This window comes from Varroa destructor, unplaced genomic scaffold (assembly GCF_002443255.2).
Source record: "Varroa destructor unplaced genomic scaffold, Vdes_3.0 BEIS01000003.1, whole genome shotgun sequence".
Lineage (NCBI taxonomy): Eukaryota > Metazoa > Arthropoda > Arachnida > Mesostigmata > Varroidae > Varroa > Varroa destructor.
Window position 1 is genome coordinate 35,455,430 of NW_019211456.1, and position 22,536 is coordinate 35,477,965.

The 22,536-nt window shown below is 41.9% G+C and overlaps 1 protein-coding gene across 7 annotated transcripts in view; it reads right to left on the minus strand.

Moving 5' to 3' along the window:
• Positions 1-17,571, minus strand: part of LOC111247720 (uncharacterized) — a 42,285-nt gene extending 24,714 nt beyond the window's left edge. For 2 of the 7 annotated variants that reach the window (XR_015323698.1, XM_086983554.1), the window contains exon 1: positions 15,392-17,563. The gene's annotated coding sequence lies outside the window, so the exon portion shown is untranslated. Of the gene's footprint in view, positions 1-15,391 lie in introns of all 7 variants that reach the window. The other 5 variants (XR_015323699.1, XM_086983558.1, XM_086983556.1 and 2 more) reach the window with 5 other exon arrangements.
• Between the last annotated feature and the right edge of the window lie 4,965 nt (positions 17,572-22,536).

Genomic DNA, 22,536 nt, shown 5'->3' on the forward strand with positions numbered 1-22,536 from the left:
ATGTTAGCCTTAAAGAGTGCAGTGGAAACGTAAGTGGCCCACACACTGTTGTAGAGCATACGGTTAGGAGTGGTAAATCAAAGCGCGCCTAATTCTCTCCCTTCACAAAATCTTCCATATACATACACGGGCGCTCAATAATGTACGTGTCGCACTAACGTCTGTATCTTTGCCATGATGTCAGACGGGAACCAGGCGGGTCAGGAAGGCATTGCCGGTGAAAGAAACGGTTCTGAGCTGTCGTGTGTCATCAAAAAGCTAAAAAAGAAGACAGTCACCATTCTCCTGGAATATTGCATACACGTTGAATGAAGCAGCGTTGGCTAAAATACTGTTAGGCACCAGGAACCCAGCAGCAGACGTGCGAGACGAAGCCTCGGAGGGAAAATCCCTGCGGGCGTGTAACATCCGACCACAAACATGGATCGCTCAAAAATGACAATTCCCAGATGAAAAGAGAGGCTGTTACGATCCTTCACTGGCACGCGCTGTATGATTTCACAGAAGCTGAGAGCAATTGCAAAAGCTATACCATATTATTGCGACCCGCCTTTGTGAAGGGATCTCTTAAGACATCTTGCGTTTTTTTCGTACCTTCCCATCTGTTTAACTTTTCGAAGATTATCAGCTATTAGACAAACAACACGCGGTATTGGAATGGAACGAGTGAAAGTTAGATATAGCGTCCACCGATAATTAGTTGTGTGATATCACAATGCGTTTATAACTTACTGATTCATATGAGACGTGTTTGGGTCCGGGCGAATGGATGTGTACGAGGCTAATGAAAGAGCAGAGCCTGAAACCCTTGATGTCAAATTGTTTATCTATATATATATATATTGTCCAGACAGTGATGAAGGTACCTGCGATTATGGCAGAGGACCTATATCTGACCCCAGTTACGATTCGATGCAGAAATGGGTCACTGTTATAATGGCAGAACAAATAAAAGTATGCGTTCGTATAACGTCCATTTCAGTAATCGCTCATATCAAGTATATATTTGTGCTTAGTGCAAATTTAGAGTTGTTCAAGGATTTTGATTCGTTAACTTCAAGTCCAGATAAGATAATCGCAATGCATGTACATTCATCTTGCTGAAAATTTTTACCCCCCAAATAGTAGGTTAGATTTTCAACATGGCCTTCATGCCTTTAAAGCTTCATGCGAGCTCCTACTTGTTTTAATATAATGCGATTTACTTATCAATCAGGTGAATGCTAGCTATGAAGGTGTAAACGGTCTGTTGATTAAGTTAACCGTGTCCTTTTTGTGGACTATTCGTCACGGTCGACAGATGTCGTGGTTGACACACTGCTTTTGCTTACTTACATTAGTCACACCGAGGTGTTCCTTTGCGTATCACTCAAATATACAACTCCAATAGGCCTTGACGATGATTGCGTTACAAGTAAATAGGCTTATGTCGTTTGCTCAAAAAAATTTTCTCCGGTTCCCCATGAAGGATCAAATCGCGACAATATCAGCTTCCTCAATAGTGTCAACGACACGTGTCTCTTTGCTGTTTTGTCTCTATAGAGAGAGTAGATTTGATCGATCTGGCCGTGTCCTTGAGGTAGACAACGTCAGTGCAGTGGATGTTTCTCTTATATATATTTCAATTCTAACATGAAATTTGTTTCAATAGAGAGCTTGATCTTGAATACAAAAGTCTGTTTTTTTGTAAGGGTTAAGACCCTTTATCGCAACAGTGCCCCTTCAATTATAAACAGTGCTCGCGGTACCATAAAATCTAGTTTTGAATGAATAATAAGTGAGAAGAGTAAAAGTACGCACGCTGCTCAAAGGTTCACAGATAACCACATGTTAAATGTAGATCACTGATACCTACCCATTCCGTCGCTCCGGTAATAATTACTATGTTTCCTATTACTATGTAAGCTTGTTCACCAAATGTAGCAAGGTGTCATAATAAACTGTATACTTGTCTTATTTTATAAATAAAATCGTACAGCTAAAACTACCTGCAGTTTGAGCACTCTGAATCATTTCTAATTTTTTTACGGTCCATAATCTAGAAAATTGTATATCCAAAACAAGAGGGGAACATAGGGTAAAAATAGGCCTACTATTTCGGAAGAATACGCTTACAGCTGTTGAGGTGAAACAGACATATAGTTGAAGTTGTATCGTCGAGATGGGTAGATTAACAAGCGTTTGTAAAAAGAATGGATTTAATAATCTTCAATGCTGGCAGCATTGTGAAGTCGATTATTCACAGATTTTGCATGATCAAAACCGTCGACATATTAGGTATGGTTCTTGATGGTTTGTTTACGTATTTCTTTACATAATACTCGCGAATCCGACTGAGGCAACGTGCCATAACTATCACAGCAGGTTCTTATCTACCAAGAATATACCGATATCATCTGTGGCTTGTATTTATGACTTCGTTCTGTCTTTAAACATGGCGACACGAAAAAAATATGGACTGTGTTCGACGAAACAACTCATATGAAGACATGGCATATTTAATAAGTAAATGCCCGAAAAAATTCTCGCGCCACTTGCTGATTAGCCGCAGTATATATATATTTATGCATTATTCAGTTCAGTGGAATCCATTTATTTTTATCAGGTAGATCACAGAGGCCGTTACATACAATATTCTGTACAATGTAGCAATTGTATGCTTTTCGCATCGTTGAGATGCTAGGTCCTTTAGTGAGATTACGTGGCGACGTCAAGAAGCGTGCTGTCCATCACATCGTTTTTCACGTCAGTTAGAGATACACGTTTTATTTGGCTTTCAAAAATTTCGTAGCAGATAGCTTATGATGGAAGCCACGCATTGACATTACTACGGCTAGATGATTGAACCAAGCTGCTGCTTCTTCTACTGTTAAGTTGTAGACGTACTTTTTCGAAAGTCTGTTCAAACTGCTTTTTTTTCTCTTTGCCCCGTAACCATGTTCCTAGGAAAGGTTCAATACTTATTGCCCATCCTCTGATAAATTCTCGTATTGTAAGTTTTTCAGGTGATAGAACTTAACCATACTGATAATAGCATTTCGCTTTATCATTCTAAATTTGATGGCAGCTCGAATCAGTGGTTTCGTCGTAATGGACTTTGTTAGTGGGACTGTAATTGACCACGAACCATTTTAGTCCGTGTATGGGGATAGCGTCAGTATTCAGTACTTCGTCCTCGAGTAATTAATCATGCAGATGTTAATTAACAGATGGCCTGCATACTAAGTGGAAAATGTACTTTATGCCTGATTTAACTGCAGTTGAATAAATACACAGTTAAGAAATGCCTCTTTTCACCCTCGTTTTTTTTGTTTTCACGATATGAATCATGGTTTTTATCGCGCTTACACACACGTGGAGGATATAAATTTTCTCCGTCCTACGAGAAAGTTGGTCAAAAAAGGTTTCGAAGCTACAGTAACGGTATGTTGTGGACAGACGAGTTCATCTACTGCGGGAACCATTGCCAGTTCTTGGTCCTAGGTAAACCACTTCACGAGAGCCCTTTCGAAGTTACACTACTGAGCGGAATGCTGACGCCACATCCGAAGTGCATAGAAATAAACGAGCATAAGTTTAAATAACTTCCAAAAGTGAAATCACTAGGTTAAATTCTCCGACCATTACTTCCCCAGGCATGCCTTCGTACGACTTTGCATTATTGCATCTCTGTTGCTGTAGAAAAAAAGGTCTGCCGTCACAGTTAAGTAAATGCAGATAAATATGCATGCCACAAGTGGCACATCACTACATGCCTCAGTTTTTCCTCTATTTGAGTCCGCTACTTCCCACGTTAGGGGGTTACGAAGGCACGGTTCTGACAAGCGACCTTCAAAGCGACTCCCACTCTGAACGGGCTTATGATCAAATTTATGACGTTTTATAGCTTATTCTTCGTTCTCTTCTAGTAAAGCGGTCCGTTTTTTACTTTAACCTATTACCTACCAGCATTATTTCAGTGATTGTTGACCTTCTATATACAATCAGTTATCCGTGCCAGGCCTGTTACAATGAGAATACGATTCATTAGAAAAACGGAGCATGCAAAACTTGTAATAAGATCTGACAGAAGCTTTTGCAAATGACGCCGAATTCGATATTAATAAACGTCTGTTACGTTTACCTTATTTTGCCTTGCCAAAAGAATTACAACGCGTTTATGTAGGTAGAGGAACCTGCTACACAATATTAACGTCATCTATATGAAGCTACCTCCCATATCTATTTAATTATTAAATGAGTTAGGGATAGTACAGGCAATTCCATAGTTCTACAGAATAAGAGAGTTCAATTATTCGAGCAGTCTTTTGTTTCTTTGACATTCGGTTACCTAGGGGAAATGGTAAAGTGCAAGTTGTGGCTCGTCGTTGTTGTTGTTGTTGTTGTAAGTTGAATCTGCCGACAGTGAAGATCTTAGTATTGTTTTCCTGAGCAAAGCTTGTGACCTTGCGACAAAGCGCTCACAGCTGCTTTTCATGACCACAGTGGTTTGTGAGTGAGAAGCCTGCCAAGACAATTGTGAGTTGCAACATCGTGGAGTGTTTTAGCGGAAATGTGTTGGAACAGCTATCATCGTGCGTCTTCAGCGTTATGATGAATATGGTCCACCGGGTGATTACCTAAGGAACACGATTATTATAGTAGGTGTTCCGCACATAACTAGCGATCTCCATAATCAGTAGGTGATACCAGCAATACACCATCATACAGCTTTCAAGATCCAATCGTTATGATCTTTGAGTGCGCGTTTTCAGAAGCCGCTTACTCCACTGGATGTTACGAGTTTCTGCTATAGGTATTTCGCATATCGACCTAGTGTAGACCTACTCTTGGGGTTGACAGCAACGAAACGGGCTCAATCATGGCGTTCTAAGCCTAATCGAGATCGCTGTCATATTAAGCTCAAGTGATCTTACTCGTCGTATTTTGCCGAAACATTTCCCCCTTCGAATAGGTGATGTCGAGGACAGCTTCTGTCAAGCTGTCTTAGGTGCGTGTCGACCTCGGCTGCACAGCACCTCGTGTGCAGTGAAACATCGATGTCTCTGTTTGCCCGTACAAGGCTGAAGAACTCCATACATTCGCTGAAAATAGCGAAGAGGCCGCCTGTTGATAAGAAGCAGTGTAGAGCTTCACCTTCGTTAACCAAAAGAGGTATGCTTACCAGTGCCACTTCACTCTACGGAGCAAGTTGTTTTCAGGCTAAGCCTTAGCTAGGTCAATTTTATACTAACAACGTGTACAAAAGTTGGCCAGACAACCTTGAACGCACGTGCAAATTCGAAATGAAGCGCTGGATGCAAATTACAGCAGAATTCTATTGTTAATTAGGAAAGGTCTATTTTGGAGTTGCAAGCATTCTGGAGTATATAAGGGGTATATCGCCCCGCCTTGCATATCATTATAATAAGTTATCTGTTTAATGGTTATTATCGTGATTTCAAACGTAAATTTCTCACTCCAAGTACTTTCATTTACCATGTGATTCTATAATACTGATGACGACAACTAAGTACCATCGTTGTTTTTGTTGAAAGTTATTACCAAACTTCTGATCTGATACAAACCTCGTGCGCATTATGAAATGGAATATAACAAGGCGGCTACGACCATAAGGTTAATGCGGATAATAAAGGCACGCAAAGACGCTAAACATTTTTGCCAAACAACCGCTTTTTCCATATATTTTGAGCGATGCTCGAATATGCTGGATCTTGTATGTGGTCAACTTCGATTTACTTTAAGCAATGCAATAGCTAGGATATGTAGAGATCATCCGTTAAGGTAACCGGCGTAGGTCGTTACCCACTTACACGGAAGTAACGAACTGGAATCGAAGTTAGGCGACGAACATAAACAGTTTAGGCGACAGGCGAACCTCTTATGTCTTCATAAAAGGCTGCGCAGCTATATGCACGAATATAGGCAGACGAGCCTGGTATGGCGTGCCTTGTTCATCTCTCGTATATCTGTTGTTGACTACCTCCTCTGCGATCAGCCGGTATATAAGTGCGAATCTACTAGGCACTTCAGTACAAAGGCGCTCCTACTTAATAAAGGGAAGTTCATTTTCGCTACGTTTTGCCGCTGTTGCTACGAGAAAGCAAACCTACAGAAAACGACTATAGACTACGTAAGCATGCGTCATCGTAGACACAACAATATACTTCGAATGAAGAAACATTGATCATGCCAGTCATGCGTAGAATGCATAGATAGTGTGGCCGTTCTATATCATTGTATGATAGGATAGGTCCTTTTAGAAGAGTTCAGCCAACTATGCCCATCAAAATTCGTTTGTTTTTCCTTGCTAGATTGACTATCCTTTTCATCGAAAGACGTTCAATGCTAACAGGTTTGTTTAGTTTATATTTCCTATTTATTGATTATTGTTAGTTATTACTTATTTACAGATTTGTCATCTTCATCGTTATATCACTTGCCGATATAGGGTTTTTTTTCCAGAAAGAAAGGTGACGTATGATGGTACCTCGTTATTCTACGTTCAACGCTACATGTTAGCTATGATTGTACTTCATCGTAGTAAGAAAACCATCTTCTACTTGCTTAAGATAAATATTTCCCTGGTTAATTCGGTGAGACGATCCGACCCGTTGCCTTGAGGCGCTTGCTGTTCGCAAGGTTTACTGATCAACTCTTGAGTTTATTAGTTTATGTCAATCAATCAGACTGAGGTGACACTGTGGCCGAAGAATAAAACCTGGCTACTGATGCATAATGAAAGAAAACTATTGAAGCCCGTAACAGTCAATGTTCTACTGTAGCGCTGTAGTTGCGGTAAAATATATGATCATGCAATCGACGACTCATAATGTGTCAATTTTGAGCGGCACATTTGACTTCATTGAACGGTACGTATTAAAGAAGTGAAGTTCCTATTCAATAAGTTCGTAGCAGACACATAAAGGTTGTTACTCTTGCCCTCAAAGATAACCGCCATTAAAGACCCTAAAGTCAACCGAAAATGTAACTTCCTTGTTGCGCCAAACCGAAACTTTTTCCCACAAAAAACTTCAAAAATTTAGCCACAATTATTCCCTTTCAGTACGGGATGCTAGAAGTAATTGCAAAGGGCTTAAAAAGAGTATTAGGCCTAGTATCCTTAACATTTGATTGCGAATTTTTATACTACCACTTGAATAAAAATAAGATGTACGCAGTGCATTTTGTCTTCGCAAGTTCATATCCTTACAATCTGTTTGAAATACTCCTTATTTCTGTATAGCTTTCGTACATATAACTTCCAGTTGACGCACAATTGAGCCCTGATTCCTGCCAAGGATCTAGATATAAGGTAGTTTATGGCGTGAGACCAGATACATAAAGCCACAGACAAGTACGACACGAGTGAATTGTAAGTGGCACAACGCTGGCTACTTCCGTTCTTTTGTGTGGCAGAGTTATCTATCGACGCCTGAAGGAATATGTTAGTCGGGTCCGTTTCGACGCAGTTGCTATTCCCGTTCCCATTGCTATCCTCAAGGAAGCGGCTTTGAGTGTGATGCCCCGCATTTGATCCTTCTTCAGAATCTTATTAAGACTGGTAGGCTTCCACCTTGTTTTCCTAGTTGGCTATGTCCGTCGGCAGCCGAGGAGCACCAAAGAGAAGAAACAAGCGGATGAAGAGCAGGCAAAGAAGTAAGGAGTAGGAAACGTATACCAGACTTTTAGGGTAATTCCCACCCGCCGAAGTCAGTGGTCCCATGAAAACGGCGAAGCGAAGAAAGTGCGAACGAGATACGACAACGAGAAAAATAGGAGTGATGGAAACTCAATTGGCGATGATCCCCGCATAGAGAAAACGACCTCATGGTTAGATTCCGAAGGGCCTGAAACAAGTCGAAAACGCAGCAGAGAGATACGGCAGCGCAGCCAGCGATGGCGAAGGCCCGTGAACGGTCGTCTGACGGCACGATCGGTGCTGGCAGCCGATCAAGCAGAGCGACACAGACCAAAGGGAACGCAGGGAAACAGAAATCACGGAAATTATCGTCATTGCCAGTGGGCTCCTCAGCGATGAGATGGTGTTAATATTACTGCTGGTAGAAAAAAACTGGGCTCTGCAGCCCGCCCATTTATGCTTGGTTGGTCGGTCGGTCGGTCGGTCGGTCCATTGCGGAAATCCGCAAAAGGAATCCAAAAACGGGAAAATAGAAAGAGATTTAGGACGCAGCGGGACAAAATAAGAGAGAAGCGTAAAAATGCGACAGCAGAAAGTGATACTCAATATGTTGGTTAGACTCGAAACCATGACTATTCACAACAAACATGGATAAAAGCGGATTCCACGAAGGATTTAATAGGAAGAAATGGACGAAAAAGAGACACAGAACAGGAGACTGAACGGCGCTAGCGGAATAGGACCTGAAAAGACCAACAAGTAGATACGAAGGAGAATAGGCGCGTCGCTATCACGGCGATCGGCCACTGGAAAATCGAGGTAGAACAAATTGAAAGCTTGTAGGTGATACATCCAATGTAGCAAATGTTTAAATCCCGTATCGAGCTATGTTTCAATTATGCCGATAACATTTTGTACCTGCAGGCTATTTTATAATGAGGACAGGCTATCGGAATAAGGTGATGGTGGTGGAAAACTGGAATACCTCGGAAGAATGCGTAAAACGCGGAATAGATAAGTCACACGTGTGAGTTTTTGAAGAGAAACGTTTTTGATGTGAATTGACAATATACTTTACAGCGATAGCTAATTAATTCTTCTAAAGTTCTTGAAATTGTTTATATAGAGTCACAAATCGGGTAACTCGTCGTAATATGAATGGATATCGATTGGCCATGACAATATTTTGACTAGAAAAACCATAAAAACTAAAACAGTGAGTCACTTAGATTTTATGGCTATGGCTTTATTTCACTTATCTTTCACCGTGACACGAAGAATCGGCACGGGTTATGCACTTTTACGTGGTAGGCAATTGAGACGCGAACTCAGTGTTTGTATCGTTCTAAACCAATTCGTTTAAACGTACATACTGAATTAACTGGAAAGCGGTGCGACGTTTCCTGTTGCTACACAATACGCACGTTTCACTGTCGTTTTGTTGAAGTTCAATTACCCAACTCAAGCAACATAATGGAGATTTGCCGGACGGCATGTACATTCAGTGAAGGATATAGCTTGTATGTAGCCAAAAACGACGTTAATTCGCACTGATGTTCCGAAAGCTTTCGGAACATGAGAATGGATATGCAAGAAATTGCGTTGAGGTGCCTCTGCTCTCGGGAGGAGATTGTATGCGTAGGTAAAGCGGAGCCATGAACTTTTGGAAGCCACTCTCTGCTGGTTCAGTCTATGGCACTCCCATCGAAAGTTGTGGCCTGCTGTTTATGTTTACTATGGCCGGTCGTAAGCAGCGTGTGAGCTAATTTATCGCTTTGGGTTCTCAGCTGGTATAGCTTTCGGCAACTTTCGCAACTCAGCCCAGCCTAAACAGTGAGGCTTGCATAATCAATTATATTGATAATGACGTTGCTCTGGTTTGTTTACTTAAACTAGCGGCTAGCAACAGAATACCCCTGTAATATATGGGTAAATATCATACATATATATATATATATATATATATATATATAACTATTGTCCGCCATTAATGGTTAACATTTATGACATTAAAACGCCATCCATCGAGAAACATATAAAGAGTAACCGTGGGATAGTATCATTACCGTAACAAAGTAGGATAATATCATTAAAAAATACTTCTACAAAACACCTTTTGGATTCATAGGTGACCTTAATAAAACTCTAAAACAGAAAAATGAATAAGTGTTCCCGTCCCAAAATAAATGAGTTCATCCGCTGTATTAATGTACCCCCAAGATATTTATTTTCTTCTTTGAATGAATGGTGCGGCAGCTTACCTTCGCATAGTATGCACCCGTACTAAAATAGTGCATCAGTATTAAAAAACAGATACACAGGTTCGTTCTTGCTTTTGTGGCACCTTCACTTCGACTTCGATGTATTCACTAATACTCATTGAATGAACGACCTCTTCTGCCCAACAGCCGCTACTGAGTATTAGGTGCGTCCCAGAGCAAACAGCTTGACATATTGGAATGAAAATGGCTTAAAATGATTACAGAGAAAATGATGCTGTACGGATCTTGACCAACCTGTCACCCGGGAACCAGCTGCTTTATGACGATGAGCGCATTACTCGTTGACCGATTCATTTAAGCTTACTAAGCTTAGTAAGCTTCGTACATCTAAGAACATGACAACCAAAATTTAGAGCTTCATCTGCAGCTGACCTACTCAGCGGGCCTTACGATTCTAGCCTTTTCGCAACAATTAAATCTGTCTCTGCTTCAATAGTATGATTTTGTTTTGTTTTTTATCTAGTTGACCCCAGCAACGAACGGGACAGTTTCTAGATACCTATTGGAAACGATTAATATTACCTAGCTGAAAAGTAGCGTTGGATTACGTGTCATTTTAAAGAGTCATTGATAATTTCAGCTTACGTTGGTTGGTGCCTTCGCTAAAGCTACGACATGATCTTGCCGATAACACGAGCGTCACGGAATCGTACAACAAATAAGGTAATAAAAATAAGACAGCTAGGTCGACGGTAGATGCACAAAAGGGCTTTTTCCAAAAGACTGTTTCGATCAAAGTTTGAAATGATGAATTAAATTTTTTTTTTCTACAGATCTATTTAATAAATATCGAGTTCGAGACATGTATTAAAAAACTCCAGCCTTTTTTTTTTTCTGCTGAAAGTTGCCTGTATATGTTCAAAAAAAATTTGATAAATATGTTTCGTTGCTTAGCGATCTAGGGGTAAGCTAAGTTAGATGTTCTCATTTATCTTCTCTATAGAAGCGCAAAGTGGGGCTGCGGAGGCGTTCCACTCATGACTCTGCAATGCCTTAACTGTTCTCATCGACTTTATGAACAGAGACGTCCGCTGATTAATCGCCTTCGTACGGAAATAGTCTCAACGTATCGCTGAACCTATGCCTTCACGATCAGTACTTCATGGAGCTGGTAGTGGTAGCACCATACAGCGAACGTTATTATAATGAGTTTACAGAACAAAAAAACTATTATTTGTGATTAAGCTTCAGAGAAGAATTGGTACCAGTCCATAAGATGCAAACCCGCCAAATAGTTCCAGAAAATTTGACATTTTCCTTTAATATTCTACACGATTTTAATGCTCACAAAGTTACGAAGTCAAAATCCTTTAGTAAGTAGCAAATAACTTTCAGCGAGTATTCCAGTTAATCTTCAAGCCAATTCATATCAACAATAATTGTCTTCTGCTTCTGTTCAAAATTATACTCTAATACATAAATGCATTAGTTAGAAAACTACTAGGGTCACGCTTTTAGGTTTACTTAGATCGATCCTTTTGTCGTAGTATCTGCTTTTACTTGCTAATTCTCACCGTATGACCAATCGTAAAAGATTCATTTGGTCTGTCGCCAGCGGAATGAGCGGAACATGACAATGTGATGTCCGCCATACTGAGTCCGCCTTTCGTTTTTTATAGCCCCCCAAAAATGCGTCCGACTTTAGTCGGAGTAAAGCGGTTATAATTAATTAGATAAACAAATTTTCTCTGAATAAGATACGTTAGTTGATATCTGCGTTAACGTCTGATTCAATAGAACTACACTGCCACGAGCCTGACTAAAAGCAGACATGGAACTCCTTGAATAACTACCATCCATGTATCCGATCGGAAGTTAGCATTCAAACAGGAGTAAGGAACTATTTAATAAGACAGCAATACGTTTGACGCTTACTTGGTCTGTCAATAGGAGAGGAGCGGCCGACGTCTAGGACATCATAGGACGGATAACGGCTCGGCCTTTACGCGATAAAATATGGCGTCTTGTCTATACTTTCGTGATGCAGAAAGACCCTGCATCAACTCTATCCACGTCATCATATGATTAAATTTAACAATAGCGCATATTTTAGATGTGAACGAGTACGCTCACAGAAATACAACCAGTCATGTTGGCAAGCACGTTCGCTGGTCAGGTCATGGATTGCCGTGTTCCTATAGTCTGTAATTTATTAAGATATTTTGGAAAAACTCAGCTTGTGCTTAAACTCAACCTGTTATCTATTGGTATGTTCAATACAAAATTGATTCTAATATACATTTTTGTTGACAGATTTTCACGGTACATTCTATCTGATCTTGCTTACACATAGGTCTCTGCGAGTTACCGTGTACTGCATAATATCGACCCAAATATCGCTCAGGCAAAACACGAGTGTCGCATTGGAAATTAGGACGACCGGTGGCTGTTGGGTGGTAAGACGTACTTTTCGAAGTGCAGAATAAAGCCGGCCCGATAACATGGTGTTTATACGACCGTACGAACATGCGTACATGTACATACGTCATTCTGTATGATTTTTACAGAAATTGCCTTTCACATAGCAACCCTAAGATACACATGTTCAGTTGGCACTAGCTTGAACAGTCTTCAGCTCTATGAGCGTGAGTTAATTAGTACGTCTCATCGTTTCGACCATTGATCATTGAACACAGACTCGACAAAATTCGGAGCACCCTTTCACCTATCCGACATCCGGTCTACCACAAAATAGATACACATATACAAAGTTTGAGATTAAAAGCCAGATCTGTATATTGTCAGAGGCTTTCCTCAATATAGATCAAAATGATCAAGTAGAGTATCTATGATGTGCACTTTTTGACGATTAATAATAAGCACATGGATCGCTTCATCGCGAAAGAACGGTCAGAAAACGCTCATGGCTCATTGAGTCTCCTAAACGTAAGAGGCCGGGCACTTGAACTACGGAAAATTCTGTCTGACCTAGTCCCGTTTAGGTCGATGCAGGGCTTTGCACGTCAATACCTGCTCGCCTGCCCGGGCGGCTATCTAGCTGGTAGCAACTTACATGTCCTAAAGCCTCTCGCTATCTCATTAGGATTCAGGCAGCACAGACTTGACTTAAAACGCCACTCTACCCATTGAACCGTTTTAGGTCATAAGTTCCCCAAACTCGCCAGCATCTTGGCATGGCCCCAGTTAACCAGAGTTGATGGCGAATTTCTTGCCGCTGTTCGGGCCAGCGGGTAAGCATTCGTGACCCTGGTCGACCCAAAGCGGAGACGGCGCCAACTTCCCTTTGTCAGCCCTTATCGCTAAGTTTCTGCAGTAGAATGGTCTTAGCAAGTGACCGCTCATATGCCCCTCGTCGGAGGAATATTATGCTAATTCAGCATATAGCAGGCAGTCGCAGATACGACACTTCGTTGGAAGCGGCTGAGTAACAGCTGTATGGGTTGATACGTGTGAGAAAAAAAAAACACGCAGAGAAAGAAGTTTAAGTAGCATTCAGATCATCACGGCCATTCACCAAACGTAACTCTCATATATACACACGCTGTCCGGATTAACCGCACATGTTGACTGATGGAAGATGGTGCTTCCAACTGGTTGGACCAATTTCTCGCTTATACCCCCTTCCCACCCAATTTACAAGTATCGTTTATGTTTCGCTTATATCACATCGCAAAATATACGTATTAGCTTTTCGAGAAGCTATTGACCGTTCTTAGGCCAAAGACAAGGTAAATATTGTATATACTCTCAAATAATATTTCTAAACTATATCTATGCCACTGTGATCGATGATCTTCTGCCATTTTCTGGTAACATAATAATCCCAATTCTGTAGTACAACCGCGGTTTCTAAGCGGATTATTGAATCTTTCTATTGAAAATAGCACGGTTAAAGAAGCTTTGCAGAACACGAAAAAGATGATAATCTGATGATGTAAAATTCAGATGCACTAAGGTTTTCCGTCTATAATCCTTTCCATTTTTCTCAAGGAGCTAAAGATCTGTTATTTTTGTCATAATGAAGAATCATGCTGGTCATCATGCCGCAATCAAGAACCGGCCGATTTTTGTCAACGGTGCGTTGTCATTTTATTGGTTGGCTATTCGAAACGCATGACCGCTTTCCAGCGCCACTGTGGCAAAGACTATCTTCACCGTAAGCCTCAGCTTTGCAGGGCAGATCTTCCTATGTCCATATTGTTACTGTATGTAATTAATTTTTCCTTAACCGCTGTAACAATAATTTAATTCCGCTTCTGTAGAATTCACAGACTGAATTACGATCAAATAAATTTTATTACGTTAATCAACGTGGCATCCAACCATCGACCTTTTGTTCCAGTTCCTTAGCTATATTATCACGTACTCGTCCTACTCAAGTTTAGCAATAACTTCATTAATATTTTCACAGTTAGTCGATCAACACGAGGTATAATTTTCACATCGAATTCCCAAAACGAAGGTGATAAAATCGTCTCTAAAACGTTTGTTCCAATAACGCATTTTGACCATACAGACTTCACACGTAATAAAATTTTACAGATAACGATTTTTTCAAAAATTTAATTTACCTTTAGGTTCTTCACTTTGCAAGGTAATCTTAGCATGACTATTACTGGCTTTCAAATGATATTAAGGCCAACCAGACGCCATTCATATTGCCTTAGATATGTGACTTCGAAGTCATTTACTCAGAAAAGCTACTGCGACAATACTTTCTTTTCGGCAAGCCATTGTATATTATATACAAAGTACGGCTCTGACGGGCTATTTGTCCTAGCGGGCATATATTCATACGCCGCTTCCGGTGCCAACAAGAAGGCGGTCGGTTCTGGAACTGAGCAGCAAATTTACGGTAGCTAAAAAAAGGTTAGCCATAAACCAATCTCTTCGCGCTAAGCAATTAAGAAATCAAATTAATGGCCTTCGTTGTTTCTAGTTTTGATGATCAAATATCTGCGGAGGATTTCTAAGTGTCGAACTGGAAGGTCCTTCTTAGGGATCAGGCTTAAGCATTTGTTAGAAGAGCTTAAAAACATTTTTGATACATTTGCATTTTTTACACAGAAATTTGCGGCCATTTAGAGAGAAGAATATAAATTATTGCTTGGGCCATCAAAATAAGCTTTAACAGTTATATTTTCTCGAGACTTTTTGGCCGTTGAATCTGCTGTATTTTTAAAAGTCTTAGGTTCCTATCAGCCCAAAATGTAAGGCTTTTGGAATTTTTTATATGTGGCGTATCTGAGCGAAGTTTTGCCCAGAGTACACTTACTAATATAATTTGACAAAGAAATATTTAGAAATATATAGCTATTGAAGTTATTCGTAGATTAAAGAAGGAACATTTCGAAAACGACCAGTAAACGATTTAGGTCACAAATTAAGGCTGCAGTTGCGATGAGTGTTGAATAACCATAATTGTCAGGAATAGCAACTTTAGCAAATACAAAAAATCAATCTTATAAACAAAACATAAGAAGAAGTACCAGTTTAGATGACATACCTTGTATATATATATACGTATATACGTATACGTATTATGTTATGAAAGTATGCCCACTACGATGCACTGCATGTTACTGTTCAGCTGGTCAGTGATGGTAAATTAGGCTTTTCTTTTTTTCCGAATCTCTGTCGTTTCCTTTTTTTCTGTCGTTTATTGCATCTGTGGTTTTATTTGGCAGCACGCCTTTGATCTAATACAGTAAAGGAATCATGGATCGTTAAATCTGAGATTGGATATTCTCCCTCCAGCAGCCCCTGCTGTTGGTTCGATATGGATTCTACCGTACGTTGATTGGCACTGGAATAGTATCAACTAGAAAGTGGACGGAACTATACAGTTCCATGGCAAGTTTCTCTTTTTCTGCCTTCTTGCCTTCACTTTCGCACTTTTTTCTTTTTTTACTTGAGCTCGAACTTAGCTTTGTCCCTTGCTTTGACAGCACCAATAACAGTCAGCCCCCTAGGGGGCAAATAAATGCATGCCATGTCACGTTCGCCTTTAGAGGGCTCTTGACTTAACGATCCTCTTTTCGTTTCCGGTCCCCTCCTGGTCCCATCCAGCCGCGCCGGTGGCCACTGGTAGCCAATGCTACTACTGCTTCCACTAGTATTCGATAGCCAGCCGACGAGGTTCAGTGCTGTTTAACCGAAGGAGGCAAGGCCGACTCTAGGCAGGCCGAAGAAGCCCAAGCCGCATCAGGCTAGTTGGTTGGGCCCACTTGTAGAAAACTATCGTTACGGCTCGTCGCTCACAGCGTTCCACCGCTCATGCTCCTGTCATTGCTGTCGTCGTCGCCGCCGCCGCCGCCGCCGCCGCCGCCGCCGCTGCTGCTGCTACTTACTGACCCAACGACTTCCGGCAAAGCAACTAAGGCTTCAGAGTAGTGGCCAAGGCGGTAGGCCATAGTAATTTAATACACTCGCACCATATCACCACAAGCGGCGTTGCGACAGCAGAACAGCAGCAGCAACTGTAGCAACGGCAAAAACGACGATACCGGTCCTATCTCCGTGTACCATAAGTCCCCGTTGCCATCCGTGTGCAATGAGCTTCAGAGATGGCTGCAGCGACCGCTTTTAGTATCTAGGTTCAGCTGAGTTGTGCATAATCCGTTGTTATTGTCTTGTGTTCGATGCCTGCCAACTAGACGGTGACCAGGCCTTTTTTCAAGCTCCCACGGAAGCTTTTAAATCTAGTACTAACCTAACGAATAGTCCGCGTTGTAAAGGTCGATCACCAGCCTATTCATGAGCGGGCTGTGTAAGCTGTCCGAAAACACGCACCCCTGAACACAATCGCATAGTCAACGACTTACCATAGTACGGAGTTCAGACCACGAAGCAACGATTGCCGGGTCGTACCCGAACAGAAAGATACAAACAAACACCATACACGTACATAAACACTGAATCCGACGCGGCGAACACAATTTGTTACTCTCGATGCGATCAGTCTTGTTAGAATAGCTGACTCTCGAGTTTAAGAGGTAAGAGTCGATTAATACAATACAAACGAAGAGTAGCGATAACTATAAAGAATAATGATAGATGATTCCGGGCTAGTCGTCACTAACAGCACACGATTGCGTTACTTTACACATTATCTAGCTCGAATAAGCACCGCAAATATATCCTAACTGAGAAGTGAATACTATTAATGCTGAGTATCGAAACTGGTTGAGTGTGATGAACAGCGTATGACAGGACTAGATCAGTGACCACTTTTCCTTAATTACCACCACCCCGGCCTTCCACTAAGTGCCGGTATCTCAAGATGCTTTCTGTTGCGGATGCGCCTATTATTGATTTGGCCGAGCGATTAGCAACAGCATTAATGAAAGCACATTACAATCACTATTACTACTTCTTGTTTGTTGGCTCGTCGTTATCACCATGACCGTCGCACCCACGTGCCCTCTTCGCATCTCCGGCCCTCCTGGACCAGAGAGTTTGTTTGGTCTTCGAGGAACTTCGGCCTTTCGTTATCGAACACTGCCGTTATCACCCACTTCACCCAAGTCGTCAGTCACCAACTGACTGCAGACATTATTAGACTGGCTTACTGGCTCTGGCTCGCTTTGCCGATGAAACAAACGTTGTTATGAGCTGATCGGTACACAACGTGCTCTCGGAGTACAAACCTCGAAGCACTAGAGACCCACAGGAAGGCCTTAACAGTCGCGGGCCTGGAGAGGATGCGGATGAACGCGGGGTCGCTGGTGGCGAGGCGAGGGATGAGGGTCGATCCGAGAGAGAGGGCATACGGCCACAAGGTGAGTCTACAGTTGCCGTCTCGAGGGTCCGTTTTGGAGGAGAGATAGTCCGGAGACGTTCGGTCGGGACAACGGTCTGATCCACGTTGGCTGTAGTGGTGATGGCGGCGACTTCGATGCCGGAGAAACGAGACCAATAGGAAGGTCGGGGGAGCTAGCTGAGGTACAGAACGATTCTTAACGAACAAATAAGCTTGCCGATCACGATAGATCTGCTTGAACAACAACGATATTAGTCTAGAGAGAGAGGAGAAAAAGGAAAAACAAGGAAATATAAGGAAAGGAGGAATAACAGCGCAATCGAGCGGATGGACGGACGGGCCGACGAACGAAGAAGAAAATAACGATGGACAAGAGAAATGATAAGGCAGCGATGCTACTCAACCAGAGTTTAGGCCAGTAGCGGTGATGTTATACAATGGAATGGACTGTGGGATAGGCAATGCGATAAAAGAAAGGCGAAAAGGAAGACCAGTGCAGATCACCACAGGAAGCTGACTGAAGGTACGGCAGTGAAGCTTGCTCACACAGCTACACACATAGACACAAACAAGCATGAAGACGTGTAGAAAATTCAATATACAGATAAACGGTGGCAGTGCGTACTTTGTTCGCAGAGGTCGTATAATTCACCCATGCCTGTGGCCACTAAGAACGGCCATTGTGCAAAGCTAATTTAAGTTAATACTGTAATCATTTACGTATACTCGTTCCGAATGCTGTTTCCCCCCTTGTCTTTTTATTACACTTGCTTTTTGACAGTCATTTATGCGGTAATATGGATGTGCACCTATTCATTAAAACGTGTCCATACATGTATTTAGGATTACCTTGTACAGTATGTATTTGTATACCTGTATGTAAATTCGAGGCGGGACATACACATACGGGCAACTGTGACAATGGAAGACATCTTCAAGATTGTAGACCGGATAGCGTAGCACTCACCATCCGACGCTCCTAGCATACCCTTATCGATTGAGCATGAGCAAAATAATAAGGAAGAGGTGTCGGAATGTGGTCTCTTAATCCGTTTAAATCCTAGTATGTAGAATATCTATTCTATATCCATTCAATGGTGCTCACGAGCGGCCGCACGAGTTACACGCTTCGCCAGTACGCATCATATAATCAACGGATCGGGATCAACGGGTGTCGTAGTTCTTGCAGAGGCTCACATTCATCTGCGTTTTATTCACTTCAAACGCGCGCGTTTACCCATAAGCTCGCTTTCGTTACCGAAATCACTTAACGAATTCACTCGCACGAAGGATTTGCATTTGCTCGCAGTTCGTGTTATGAATGGAGAAAAACAGTTCGTACTGAGCAAACAAAAATCTGTGCTGCTCTGGCTTAGCAGTCTATCATACATGGATTTCTCCCATTATTCGCTATCAACAATCCGTTCAATTTAAGTTGCTGGGTGAAAAGACCTTATAGTCGAAAAAAATTGAACACTTGGCCTCACCAGCTAGGATGAATGGTGAAGGGGGTTATGTCGAAAGAGTCAATTTCGGTGCTACCCGAAACAGTCCTCATTGATGAGCGCCGCTTATCGAATAGGCATAAAGAAACTAAGGAATAGACGAAGGTCTATAATCTAGAATCTCGAAAAAGGAAAAGTAATGTGACAAAGATCCTCTGAGGTATACAGTTAAGAGGGAAATTCATGTTGTCGTTTCTATAGAAGACCTATCGAGTTTTAATTACGGTACGTCGTTCCAATAACAAGGTAAGAGGTAGCTATAATCAGGGGGGATGTCCGCCAGACAAACACGGAAAATGGCCCACAAGCAGGTTAACATGTGCACGTCAGACTTGTGGCAATAATAGGCCTCCCAAATTGTACTATGATTTGTATAGCGTACGAATTAATCTTGCGCCTAGAAGGACACACGGGCCTCAATACAGCCTACGCTGACCCTCTCGATACAGTCGAAGCAAGCAAGCAAGCAACATAAAGAACCGCAGCGGAAGCAACGGTAGCATGCAGCCAGATAATGCGCCAGGGTGTAATGGACGTTCGGGCAATGGCTCCGGCCCTTCTTCGTTACCGCTTCTTCCTATCTTTGACCCCCGAAACAGTGTCACTTTACTTGCTTATTCATTGTGATGCAGGCCAACCAAACTGAGCCCGATTCAACAAACCCTAGAGTTTCTACTGCTATCGCCATCAGCGACGATATTCCAGCGCTCGAGGAGGACTTCGCACCACCATCACCGTCAGCTTACACTATAAATATGTACATCTACAAGCTGCCGACCGCCTACATTCTACGGTTCTTAAACCACAATGGTCCTATTGCTGCCGAACGAGAACACTGGCTACCCCTTATACAGACACCCTGCTACAGCTGCCGTTGCTGTTTACGTCTGAGTCCTTCATTCTTATTATGGGGCCTTCTATGCCAGGAAATTCGGAGAGACAAGTCTCCTTCTTGCTACTGGTCTAGCTGCCTGGCGATAAAGCCCAGTAGTTGACGAGGCCTTGAAAGGCCGACGGGAGCGGTATGGGGGAAGCAGCGAAGATGGCCTGAACGAGCTATACAGAGAGGCTGCAAGCAGCCATAAGCGGAGGGAATGGGCGTTTCGTTAGGACGATGTAAAAGGGAGAGGCGAAACGAAGGTCGGTTGACTCGGCCAGGCACTGACGGGCCCCCTGGGAAGCCGTCGATTCACTTGCTGCCTTCATTGTAGCCCTGCTATTGCTGCCCTTTCAGGCCGTGCCCATATACGTGGGGTCGCCCGAATGCTTTGGCTCGATTTGCTTGTCGGGTGGGTCGCCGCCGTTGCCGCCAGTAAGCATATATAGCAGTCGAAACCTTTCTTGAAGAAATGTCGACATTAGTATGAATGTAAAAGGCATTTTGGGTGTAATTGATTGAAATAATCTGCGCGAACATTTGTCTATCCTGAAACATCCATGTATATGTATTCCCGTATTAGGTTGTTCAATCTGAAACGTGACAAGCACTCATCTCATTTTGCAAGACGACGCCACTTTAAAACGGCACGACATTTTGGAACACCTTTATTTTATGTTCTAGATGTTTCTATACCGTTTGAAATTTGAGACCATCTATTCGAATATCATCACTCGGGCCCCTGCCAAATAAGCTGCAGTAAGCCATGGAAAAATCTAAAAGTTTCAAAAAGTTTACGCGTTTAAGTTTTACCGGCGGAGGCAGCTTACTTTGGGTGAACCCATAGATTCGATAAACGCTTTGTTATTAAAAACACCGTGAGCCGTTGTTTGCAAACCGAAAACGCGCCGGAGAACGAGGCTAAACAAGGAGCTGTTGAAATCTGCAGTAAAGGCTGATTCATCTCAAACTGCGCCGATCTTAGCGCTAGATCTGGCATACGTTCTTATTCGGTGGCAAAGATGCAAAACTGGAGAAGTTATCCTGCATAGTCCTTAGATATTGTTTGCCTAGACTAATGATTTTTTCATAGGAAAAATTAGTCTAATTCTAACATGAAGTCAAAATTTTCTACTTTCGCTGTATGAAATAAGTACGTGGCAGGTGGAATGAATGGAGTATGTTTACTCAGTACTTCTGTATAGGATAGATTATAGAAGAAGATTAACGGAAACCATCACACTGTGCGTAAATTGTACAGTAAACACATGGACCACTGGAAAGTTTATCAATCCTCCTTAAACTTAAAATGGAAAACTTAGCTATTTGTACGTGAGTAATTTTCTATAAATTATACGTAAAGCTAGTTAAGAAATATGCTCAAAGGTTGATCATTGAAGCTCATGAGATAAAGTCAATCGTAAAGTACACGCTTTTAATTTTCCGCAGGAAGAGCTACACTTGATTATTGCAACTTTCTGATTGAAACTTGTGCCGTCGCGCAACTAAAGTTATGTAGCTACAAAATCGAGCACGTATCCCTTACTGCCTCCGTAGTGTTGAAAAAAGTTAAAGCACTCCAAGCCAATAGGACAGTAGCTAAAAAGGGGAAGAAACACTAGATTCAAACATTACAACGAGTTATAAAGTAAAAACGGCTTAACGTAACCGAACGGCGTAGGTGAGAAAAACAATACCGAAGTTCGTCTAGCAGCGCTGCTGTAGCTGATACAGACAATTGAAGCTATAAAAGATTAGCGGGTGCAACTTAGCAGGCCGAGCAGTGGTGTACATATAATGAAAGTATAAAAACGACCATTGATCTATTAGAAGTTCAATAGAGCTTTGTCTCAACAACTCAGCATAATAGGCGCTGCTTTAGCAATAATTGTTATACTTCGAGGTTTCAGTCGTTCTTCTAAGCCTCGAAGTTTTCCCGTGGTGCTTGCCTCTAAAGATCTGATATGTATTTTTACACTGTGCTTTATATGCCAGCTGTCAGTACGAATTGTTATCAATTGCCTGGCCACAGATAAATAACAATATATAGGAATTAATAAATAAGCATATTTTATATATATGAAGCGGCGAGATTCAAAAAACTTCGCGCGAGGCTCAAGGAAGTAAAACAACTTCTGAAGCAACAAAATGACTAGCATATTTGATAATTTAATCATGATCACAAACTCAAATTTAATAATATTCACTAGGGGGGGTGTACGACAACGATGTGGTTCCATTTGCTCAGCTCGACCATTTGTTGTAAATACAGCCGAACGCTTCACCTCTAAAGTTACAATAAAACGCGAGTCAGCGTTGGTCGAGCCTGTATGAGGACAACTTTTTGATATAAAATAATGCCACCTTTGGCGTTTAACTGCTTTCCGCCGGTTTCGATCTACGAGTTGACTTCGTTCCCGAAGCGTTACATTCTTGAGCCAGCTTGTAGTTAACGTTGTTCCCTTGCATTTTCTCGCAGTCTCAACTGTAATAAAATGCTGTAACTT